Here is a 12,599-nt window from a genome sequence, read left to right as displayed (position 1 = left end):
GGCATTCAATGAATGTAATAGACACTACCTTACACGAGGGTCACTCTGATTCTGTAATTTAGAATATAATGCTTAAGATTTTGAATGCAACAAGAGTAATGTAATGTCGTAGTGTGTAACTAGGGTTCTACGAGTATAGTATCTTGGAGCTATAGTGAGAAGATTTTTTTGGAAAGTTGTTAAATCTAGATATGGATCCCATTGTAAGTTGATAACCATAAATGGAAAGATAAATTTAGACATTAAATTGGTGAAAAGTTAGTAGATGCTAGATGATGGAACATGGCATGTTGAATGATTGCTAGATATGAAAAGTTATGATCAATGATGTAGGGATGGTGTCCTTCTCACTTGAATTGGACACGCAATTCAAATACTTTTATGTGAGAAATGATGCACAATGGCTAGTTGCAAGGGGTCATACGGGTCTAATTTGAATTGTAATTAAGAAAAATAAAAATTGGAGTCAATTTTACATAATTGAATTGAACAAGGTTTGATTTTGTGCACATAATCAATCCAAGAAATAAATATGTAATCCATGATTGGGATTTATTTGAAAAGGGTTAATCATGCTTCCAAGAGTCAATCTAAGAATTTGTGTCAAATTTGGTGCCAAAATAAGCAAAACCGTGCATAAAAACCAAGTACTCAAGATACCCAAGAAAAGTGGCATAAATAAAATAGTAAAAGGGTAATCTATCCCTTTGAAGTGTACGTGAATCTACATTAGTCAAGCATGCTAAACTTGAAACATGTGCCTAAATATTTGACATGGTGTCAAATAGCCAAAGTAATGATCCTAAGTCCACCTATGAACTAAACATGCACATTGAAAATTATTAGTAATGATATTCCTCTTGATTTCATTACTCTAGAGGAATATTGATACATGAGAATATCAAGGGTTAGGCAAATTGGCATCATCTAAACCTTTTTTTGTTTTCTTTATATAAAATTCTTTTTAGAGTTTTGTAGGCATGTCCACATTATCACAAAAAGAATATTCTTCAATATAGGATCTATTTGGATTGATAAACCAATTCAATAGATTAGTATTTGGTATTGAAAGTTATTGCAAATTGAATTTTTTCTACAAATTTTGGACCATGTATTTTTTAAGGCTAGCAAAAAAACTCCAACCATATAATTTAAAAACATGAAATGAAATAGTATATATAAATTTAAATATGTTCTAATTTATAAAAAAACATGATAGGCCCGTACCATTATAGTGTATTACATAACTGTGCATAAAAGTGCCACCTAGGGCACATGAGGAGGGCATACCTAGCCAAAAAAGAAGACCTAGCAAACAGAGACAAACAAAAATCCACTAACACAAACTAAACTAGAGATAGAGTTAACAACAAAAATCACTAATACATCAAACCTAGCAAAACCAACCAATTGACAAAGGCACAAAGAGATGACCTACTTGGTGGGGGCATTACAATCTCGCCAATCCTTACATAAACTAAGAACTTTGTCAAAGAAGGAAATATTTTTGTTTGAACCATTAACAAAATTAGGGGTACTAGTGTTTCTACGCCTGAATGTCATATGTATTAAGCTAATTTGCAAATAAGAACGAATCACCAATTCTTAACTAATTAACAAACATCAAACATAATCAATGAAAATCAATACAAGAAATGAGAAATGGATTCAAATAAAAACTCCCTCATTCTGCATCTTTGCTTCCATTGTGCTTCTCCAATCTGAGTGGTTGGTGGCTCTCAGGTATTGCACCAATTTCCCGCATACAAATATTTTGAAGACTCTAATTCTGTGATTCTAGCATGAATTGAGAAAATGATATCGAATTTATAGATTTTCAACACAAAGGGGGGAGAAATAGAACTCAAGTGTTGATTGATAGATAACTAAAAATGATTGATCAGTGAACTAGTCACGATTGATTTGTTAACTCAATAGATTGATCTGTTAACAAGTTTGATTGGAGAGTGAACTCAATAGATTGGCTAGTAAACTCATTTGATTGATTAGTAAACTGAATGGACTAGGGAGATGGCTGAATTGATGGATTAGTCATAAAAAGCTGATTTTGAGTTAAAAAAGATGATTGATGAGTTAACTGATTAGACAACTAATTTGATTAATCAGTTCTGATTTTGTATGTGTTGTAGGATTTTGAAATTGAATTTGATTTTGATTTTCAATTTGGATTTAAATTTGGTCATTCGAATGTTGAAATGCACATGAAATTAATTGAATTTCAGATTTGGTGAAATGTGAATTTGGAAGAAATGATATTAGATGAAATGATATGAAATTCAAATTTGGGGAAATATGAAATGAAATTAGATGGAATTAAGTGGAATTATAATTTGGGGATTTGGAGGAATTTAATTAATTAATTTAAATAATTTAAATGAAATTATTTAAACATAGGAGATTGAATTAATTAAATAATAAAGATTATTTAACTAAGGAAAATGTCATAATTAATTAAATAATTGAGATATGGTTAATTGATTAAAATGATTTGAGAATAGAAATAGAATAATTAGAAGTGTTGAAGGGTGAGGATTAGAAGAAATAGTTAATTTAATCAAATAATTACTTAATTAAATAGATGAATAATTAGTGTAGAATTAATGAGACATTTTCAGGTGTCTACATTTACCCCTCTTTGACACAATGTCACAACGACATTGTTTCAAAGAAAATGAAAAGAAAATTGCCCTAGTATGCCTCGGTGACACTTAGGGTATAAATATGCCCCCTCGGAAAAAATGGTTTGAAAATTGTGGTAGGAAGACCAGTTTTTCGGAAATGTGCTAGATAGTGATAATATGAAGTTTGAAATGGTTTCAATTTCATTTTCTATGTCTACAACTGTGTTGAAGTTGGAGGGGTCCATGGGCGTTATGGTGAGAAAAACCCTATTTTTGAGCTTATAAATTGAAGATTGGTATTGATTTGAGCTCATTTGCACTATTTTATTTTGCAAGAAGTCCTTAAAGATATTAGTGCTTTCGGCATCCTTGGAGTGAAATGATAGGTCACAAAGCGATGATGCATTTATCCGAGCGAGTGCGGTCTTATCAGAGACCTCCTGACATTGGTGGCATGGTGAGTTGTCATGTTTTTTTTCTTGTTTATGTCTATTTTTTCAAAATTTCAATCTTTTGATGATATGTCATTTTTTCGTGAATATCGTAATTGACTATCGATTTTACTGCAATTAACATTATTTCGCACTTGATGCTAATGTACCACATTTGATATTCTATGTCACACTTGCTTTTCTTGATTCACATTTGTAAAGTTTTCTTCATAGTTACTCGAATTAATTCGCATTTGCTAATTTTACTCCGCAATTGATACAGGTATTGTCGCATTTGATAGTAAAGATAATTTTTTCTTATGCGTCCTAATAATTTGATGATGTAACTGATTCATTTTTATGTTTTCCAAATGCAGAAGCATTATCCAGTACTGCTTGCTAGACAGACAAGGCTAGATGGTCTTGATCGACGTCATGAGTTGGACCTAGAGGATACCACTTTGTTACGACAGGTTGCATTGTATTACATAGCGCATTTGCCTAAGGTTACGGCCAACAGGGCCATGATTACTTCTTTGATTGAGCAGTGGCATTCCGAGACATGTTCTTTTCATCTATCGACAGGTGAGATGTCCATCACACTTGAGGATGTGTGGCATATCTTACACATTCTGATATTTGGTACACAATTACTTTTGATCATCATGATGGTGTTTCTTCTTTGTGTACATTGTTCAAGTGTGAGGAGAAGGATTTGCATATTCGTGGTCGTTATGAGATTCGTTGGGATGATTTTGATTATGATGATCTCACCGTTGTTCTTTCTTTCACTGTTACTAGATTATTGATCCCTGATAGACGTACCCATGGTTTCCCTGTTGGATGGGGACAAGTCATACATGATATGATTATTGATAGACGTGTGTTTTCTTGGGGTCCTTGTCTTCTTGCCACTTTGTATCATCAGATGAATGGGATTGTTTGCTTACAACATAAATCAGTTGGATGTGGCATTACTTTGCTCCAGACATGGGCTTGGGAGCACATAGCTATCTTTCGTCTTGCATTACATATTGATTTAGAGCCAGATCTACCATATGTTTATGGGTACATTGTTGGTGTGAGACATAGGGCATCAAGTAACATCTTGTATTGGCGTCATCATATTGATATCTTACAGTATTTCTCATAGAGACCTTATCTTACTTGCCCCAGTTGGGCTGATGATGGCCAACATCTTCCTTTTTGTTGACAACAAAGAGATCTTATTGGTCGAGACGTGGGTGGTCATAGGGTTATTGATATGCATCTTCATGGCCGTGTACTCCAACAATTTGGGGAGATACAAAGTATTCTGGATGTGACAACTTATTTTGCTCGCACTACTTGAGAGGTTGGTGATTGGGGTGCTTGCGTGCAACCTCATGTTGCTAGTGGTGAGTTTGATGCTCTTTCTCCTGTTCTGTGGGGATGGCGTGTTGGTGTAGTAGATCCAGGGTCCACAACACAGGCCTATACCTTTGATAGATCCAACAATTTCGATTGGCGCTCAATAGATTAGACATGGCAGGGGTCCCAGGGGGAGAGGGAGAGGTGGGGGAAAGATGGAGGAGTTAGAGATGGAGATGGGAGAGATGGAGGTGGTAGAGATGGAGGTGGTAGAGATGGAGGTGGGAGAGGTGGGGGGATAGTGGACATGATGTTGATATGCCCCAGGTTGTGGAGTCTGGAGGTGCTGAGAGAAGAGATGAGGAGGGATTGAGAGACCAGGTTAGGAATTTAGAGGACCTAGTTGCTACTTTACGATAGTGGTAGATGGAGGATAGAGATCAATATTGGCAGGTGATGGAGGAGTTGATTGCAAAGAGGGATCAGATAGCTGTCGAGAGAGATCGACTATAGAAGGAGAGCGATGAGGCAGTTAGGAGAGCTCAGACTACCATGGATTCATACGATCATTTATTTGGACTGGTGACAGAGGCACGGAGCCAGGCTGATAGATATTTTGGTGCTGCACAGGAGGTTATTTATTATAGGCAGGATTATGAGAGAGCTATTCCTAAGGGTCAAAGAGAGCCTAGTTTTAGTGATTTCATGAGAGGAGATCGAGTCGGTCTACCTCTCGATAGACTAGCAGTGGAGGAGTGATGGGTCCACATAGGGTGTTGCCGAGATAGACTGGAGTTAGGTGAGATGCACCTACTGATAAAGGTAGCATAGGTTGAGAGATTTGATATTGATGTTGATGTTGTAGATATGATGTATTTTGACACATTTCTAAATGATATATGATATGCATTCTTGATGAGCTATTTGATGATGAACTTCATGGTTTAATGTTTCTTTGTTGTGTTATTAATTTCCTTGAGAATATGGCATAATTTTCTTGATAACTCAAGTGCCTTCACTAGATCCCGCCCAATAACTTGCCAACACTTTTTATAAAAACCAATTGGGAATCCATCAGGGCCAGGAGCTTTATTAGAGGGGAATTGGTTAAGGGTAACTGTGACTTCCTCCAATAAAAAGATTTCATTTAACCACCTATTTTGATCCCCTATTATGAGTTTAGTAATAACTGAGATAAATTTGTTCTACTCCTTTAAATCAGACCCTTGTTATTAAGCAGGCTAAAAAAGAACTGGATAATTTTAAATCAGATACTATTTGGTTCATGTAGAACTTGATTACCTTGAACCTCTATTCTATCAATTTTGTTAATGGATCTTCTATGTTTAGTGACATTATGAAATAGTCTTGTATTCTTATCTCCAGCTTGCAACCAGTTATCCCTGGACTTTTGTTCCCAAAAAGTTTCTTCTTTGGATAAAATATCTTCGTAATCTACTAATAACTCCCTTTCTTTCAAATATTCTACTTGATTCATGCCATTCTTAATAACTTTCTCATTCATCTCCTCCAATTGATTTTCTAAGTGTTTATTGGATTCAAAGATATTCATGAAGTGCTTATCATTCCATTCTAGTAGCTTATGTTTGATATATTTAAGTTTTGATAGAAAGAAAAATAGCTCAGAGCCTACAAAGCAGGCTTCTTCCCACCATTGTTCTATAAGAGAAAATTTGAGTCCATCCACATATTTTCAAAAGTAAAAGGGTGTTTAGAGAGAGTAGGAGGACCTTGGGAGTTGAGTTGAAGAGGAAAATGGTCAGACCCCGAGCAATGAAGAAATCTGCATTCCAAAGTGAAAGGAAAAGAGGAAAAACCAAAGTTACTATGGTCACTTAAGGACTTCTTTCCTTTCTTGGGAGAGGCAAAACCAAAGTTAGGTTTAGAGTTATAGTTAAACATTTGTTTCATACCTAATTTTATTTTTTTCTTTCACTTGAGAGTATAAAGCCACTAGGGGAGTCTCCATTACTTTCTCGGTCACTTCTTCATCTTACATATAATCATTAATCATGCTTTGAACTATTCCCAGCTTTGAATAGCCGAAAGGAAGGATTGGAGATCCATCAAATTTTGGTATTTTCAAAGAGAGATTGAAGTATTTAGAATTCATAGTGACACTCCTAGGAAGAGATCTAGGAGACAGAGAGGGATTGAGAGGAGAGAAAATAGAATTATGTTCTTCCTCTGCCATTCCTAATTTGTGTAATCTTTCTATATACAGAGGTGGATACCCCTCCCCAAGACCCTTTCCCCCTTTGAGACATTCAATTCTTGAAGGATTTCTTCCTTTAGATTTTCAATTTATGACAAGAGATCCGAGAGAGCTTGAATCTTAGACTTCTTTTGTCTAAAGGATTTTGCTAGAGCTCCATTTTTGGATCTCTTAACTCGCTTCCTTTTCTTGGTTGGCTTTTTATATTTAGCTATGATAGCCTTTTTGAGGCATCATTTAGGAGAAGGTTTCTTCTTTGAAATTTTGTGGTTTTTATGTGTAGTGGAATTAGGATTAGATATCAAAGGAATATTTGGGCTATGCTCAGGAGAGGGTTGAACAGGTAAAACTAGAGAGGGGATAATATCTTCCCAATTCAGAGGGCCAATGATCTCTTTGTTCTGCTAGGTAACTGTTATCACAAAAGCATTCTCCTCAACTCTTGGTTTATCTGAAGAAACTAAACAAGGATCATTAACTTGAAAAAGAGGCCCAAATGATCCTTTTAGAGAGTTTCCAGAAATAATTTGATTCCGCAACAAACATTTCCCAAGATGCCTATCAATTAGTTTCTTGACTTTCTGTTTCCATCTCCCTACTTCACATACAATTTCTAACTCCCCATAAAAACCAAGATATAAATCAACTTCAATGCAAATTTTTGCCACATCCCCTTGACTCCCATTAAGGAAGTCCTCTTCTAGACCTAGAAAAGAACGTAGGGCATCTCCAATTTTTAGAAGACCTTCAACACACCAAAAATCTGAGGGGAGACCAACCAGGCTGAGCCAAATTGGATATTTCCTAATTCTATGAGAGAAAGGGTCAAACCCCAATTTCCAATCAAGAAAATGAAAGGTGGACCCTAGATAGAAAACAAGACTACCATGGAGAGTAGAATTTTTCAAATTGGAATATATGCATTCTATTAACAAAAATTCATTTTGCAAAGAGAGCATAGTGATCATACCCGAGAATGATTGATGCCACTATGCAACAATGTCATGATTATTGTTACCAATACCACTCCACTTTGGAAAGAGCGTTATCTTTAAGATGACTAGTTGAAGGGTTGATGGCCTTTGAAGCTAAAACAAATAACTTGCTTTGAGGGCCCTTTCCTTTCCATTGTTTAGAGGTAGGCTCTAAATGAAGTATCTTAGGGGTAGAGGGGACTCTTCTATCATGATCCTTACTTCGATTAAGAACCCTTATTTGTTTATTGAAGAAGACTGGAGACTTGTCAAAAGATGGAGCCTTAGTTTCTTGGCTAGACATTTGACAGAGCTCCTTTGGACATAGCAGTGATCTCTACTTGACCTTTAAGCGCCCATTTACATTTAGCAAATGCCCTAACAATATCAATATTTGGCCTTGGGCCCAAATTTTTTCCAACCAGTGTCATTGCCATAAGGTTAATATTATGCTCAATAATAGGGTCTAGAATTTCAATAGAAAATATACCTTTTTCTGGATCTGAGATATTACAAACCAGAGGGAGCGAGGAATTTCCACTCGGTTTGACACCGAATAGAGAAGTCCAAGACCGACCATTGTCCCTTTAAACAGGTCACTACCTAGGAATGTCTCCAGCATGTGATTCTCCATTTTCCCCATTAGGATCGATAGGCTTGTCGCCTGCTTGTCGTTCCCCATCCATTGGGTCTTTTCTATTTGGCTCAGTGGAATTCAGGTAGTCCTGAGAATTGTCATTTCCTTTCTCCCATTGGTTCACCTATCCATTGTAGGGTTTCCCGCCCTGCCCTGAATTCAAATGCAAAGCCTCTCCCTTCTCCCGCTCTTGCATGGTTTCTTTTTTAAAAAAAAATCTATGTTGAATTTGTTATCATACCTTTTTTTGAGCAATTCCGTGTGAAGTTGGGATGTCCTTGGCTAGCTTCCATGAATGCTAAAAAAATAATGTTAATTATGTTGTTATGTAGCAATTATGAATTAAATGTACGTCAATTAAAATTTCTCTTTTATTCAATACCATTTCGCATTTTTAGTTGGAAGGTTTGTCCTATAATTTTTTTTGGTTTTGAAATGTAACACAAGTTTGCCATTGGTTTTTACACTTTTTCTAGATTTTTTAATATATCTATCAAAGTAGGTAATAGTAATGGACATGAGATGGCATGACATGGAAACGATTAAAATGTAACTTCCCTTGAGTTTTATCTTTACAATTAAGATATATAATTTATTAAAATATATGATTAAGAGATTAAAAAAGTTTGAGATTTTTAGAGTTGGGATTAGAATGAATAAATGTTCAATTGAATTTGTTAAATCAAAATGTAATTGATCATATTTAACATTTTCAAGTATGTAGATGTTTTATGTAATTGTGATGTTAATGTTCAAAATCAAAATATTCTTAGAATAATTTCTCTTGCTTAAGATTTTGGTATATATATTAGTTACATATTAAATTTATTTGAATACTTCTTGTAATAGCAATAAATTGTACAAACATGTATAATTCAAATCAATTGAACTAATAGAAAAGAGGTCAAAATTCTGAATTTAATAAAGAAGAAAATTTGGGGTTAATGTCTAGCCCCTTAATATCTATCATTAGCATCACAAATTGATATGAGACAACTGGAAAATGTATTTACACACCCAATAAGAAAATGACAAATACATATAATAGTGTGTAAATATATATGAGAAATATGACATATAGAAGGTCATTTTTTTCAAACCTAGGGTTAGGGTACCCACATTATTTTGGCCTTTCATGTTTTTTCTTATATCTTTGTGTACGAATTTTTTTCTTTCATATTTAGAACTACACGTGAGAATGGGTAGTACCAAAAACCACTTTTTGTGCCTAATATTAATAGAGGCAAGATTTCTAATTGATGTGATTGCAATCAAGTCGAATGGTGAATGTGATGAAGTTAAATTTAATGTGTAATAAAAAAATATATGAAAATTAAATTATTACATTAAGATTGAGATGAGATTAATCTTAGAGATATACATTCTAAACAAGTTCACACAATGATTAAAAAAATTAAATGTTGCCTTTAAATAGAAATTATAGACACACATTTTCAGACTAATCCTAAAAAATTAAATATTGTCTCTAATCATAAAACTGATCTTAATTCTAATTTTATATTTAACTCTAACCCTATTCCCAATCCTTACTCTAAACCTAACCCTATCTCAAATCCTAACTAGAATTCTAACCTTAACCCTAACCATTTCCCTAATCATGATCATAATTATTATCCTAACTCTAAGCTTAATATTGACTGTAATCCAAACCATAACCCAAATACTTTCCCTATGTGAAACTCTAACCAAAAAATTAGCCATAATTATTGTACTAAGCTTTATTATTATTCTAACCCTAATGCTAACCCTAACCCTAATATTGAGCTAAAACTAACTATGTCTTTAACCCAAAACCCAATTCTAAGTATAATCGTAATCATGATGTAAACCCTAACCCTAAGTATGATGTAAAACATAACCCTAAGTATGATGTAAAACATAACCCTAACTATAGTCCTAATATTAACCCTAAACCCTAAATCTAAGCATAGAATTCAATCCTACCCACAACATGAACCTTAATCTAACCCTAATTGATTCCTAAGCCTAATAAGAACCATAAACCTAATTTAACCCCAATCCTATTTGATCTAGCCCAAACTATAACACTAATTGAACTTTAATCCTAATATAACCCCAACCCTAATGTAATTGAATCATATCCTTAACTTTAACACTAATTGAAATCTAATACTAAACGTAACTATATTTAAAATTTTACCATAATCAAACCTTAACCTTGACAATATTCATAATCTTGACCTAAATTAAACCTCAATCTAACTATAATTAAACCCTAATCATAATCAAACCATAACTTTACCAAAACAAAATTATAAGCAAACCCTAACCATAATAAAACCCTTATCCCAATCATAGTCAAACCTTAACCCTAACCTTAATAAAACCCTAATCTAATCATAATTAAAACCTATAATTAAACCCTACCTCCAATCTTAACCCTAACCCTAACTGTACACTAATTTTAACCCTAAACCTAATGTTACCATAATTGAAACCTCGCCATAAACATAACTATAACCATAGAGAATCAAACACTACCTACAAATTAAATCCCATCTAGCCACAATTAGTCCTAACCCTAAGCTAAACCCTAACTTTAATTGAACCCTAATATTGATTGAATTCTAGCCCAAACCCAAACCCTAATTGAATTGTAATCCTAATTTAACTTTAACCCTAATGTAATTGAATCATAATCCTAATTAGAATCTATAATAACACTAATTATAATTTTAACCTTATCATATGTAATCAAACCCTAACCTTGACAATATCCCTAATCTATACCTAATTGAACCCCTATCTAACCATAATTAAACCCTAACAAAAATCAAACCATAACTTTACCAATCCCTAATTATAATAAAAAGCTAACCTTAACCATACTCAAACCCTAACCATAACCATAGCCAAATGCTAATTATAATCATAACCCTAATCTACCCATAATTAAAACCTATAATTAGCCCCTACCTCCAATATTAACCCTAAACCTAATTTTACCCTAACCTTAACTCTTATCACAATTGAAACCTAACCATATCCTAACCCTAAAATTAACTATAACCCCAAATAATTAAATAATATCTACAACTTGAATCCAAATCTAACCTAATCCTAACTTAACCCTAATCCTATTATAATTGAATCATAACCCTTTAATTTTAACCCAAATTAAAATCGAATACTAACTCTAACTATAATTAAACCATTATCATAATCAAAGTCTAATCCTAACAATATCCCTAATCTAGACCTTATCAAACCCTAACCATAACCTAATCTTATCATAGTTGAAACCTAACCATAACCTAACCTTATCTTTAACTATAACCCTACAATTAAGCCCTAGCTACAACTTCAATACTAATTCTAATGTTATTAAATCTTAACTCTAACTCTAATTCAACTTTAACACTAATGCTAATATTATTGAATCTTAACTCTAACCCTAACCTTAACCCTAACCCTAATTGAACTTTAATCCTAATTTAACACTAACCCTTATCCAACCCTAACCATAATCTACCCTAAACCTTGATCATAATTAAAACCTTACCATAATGCTAATCATAATTAAACCCTAATTCTAATTAACTATAACATTAACACTTAACTCAAAATCCTATCCCTAACTATTATTTGGGATGTAGACCCTAATGCTAACCGTAAGCATGATGTAAACCTAACCCTAACCATATCACTAACAATAATCTTAAACTCTAACACTAACCCTAACCATGATGTAAACCTTAACAAGAATTTCATCCAAAATCCTAGACACTAAACCTAGCCCTATATATACCCAGGCATGGTGTAAATCCCAACCCTAAACATATTTAAACCCTTATAAATAAAATGAAACCCTAACCCCAATCTAACTATAATTCTTACCCTAAATTTGGACATAACCCAAATCCTAATCATAATTGAACCCTGACTCTAATCATAACCCACACATAACCCTAACCCTAACCATGTTATAACCATAACTATAATCCTAACCATGTTATAAATCCTAAACCTAATCATAACCATAACCCTAAACCTAATCATAACCATAACCCTAAACCTAACCAACCATAATCCTATCCCTAACCCCAACCATGATGTAAACAATAACCTAGCCATAAACTTAATCATGACTATGATGTAAACCCTAACCATGATTATGAAGTAAAGCCTAACCCTAACCATAACTATAATGTAAACCCTAACCCTAAAATTAACCCTAACCCTAACCCTAACCATGATGTACATCCTAACCCTAACCATAATCCTAACCAGAACCTTAAACTCAAAGCCTAACTTTAACTCTAATACTCCAACCATCACGAAACCTAT

Source organism: Cryptomeria japonica, chromosome 11 (genome assembly GCF_030272615.1).
Source record: "Cryptomeria japonica chromosome 11, Sugi_1.0, whole genome shotgun sequence".
NCBI classification, from domain to species: domain Eukaryota; kingdom Viridiplantae; phylum Streptophyta; class Pinopsida; order Cupressales; family Cupressaceae; genus Cryptomeria; species Cryptomeria japonica.
The sequence above is the reverse complement of the archived record's forward strand: the minus strand, read 5'-3'. Positions refer to the sequence as shown.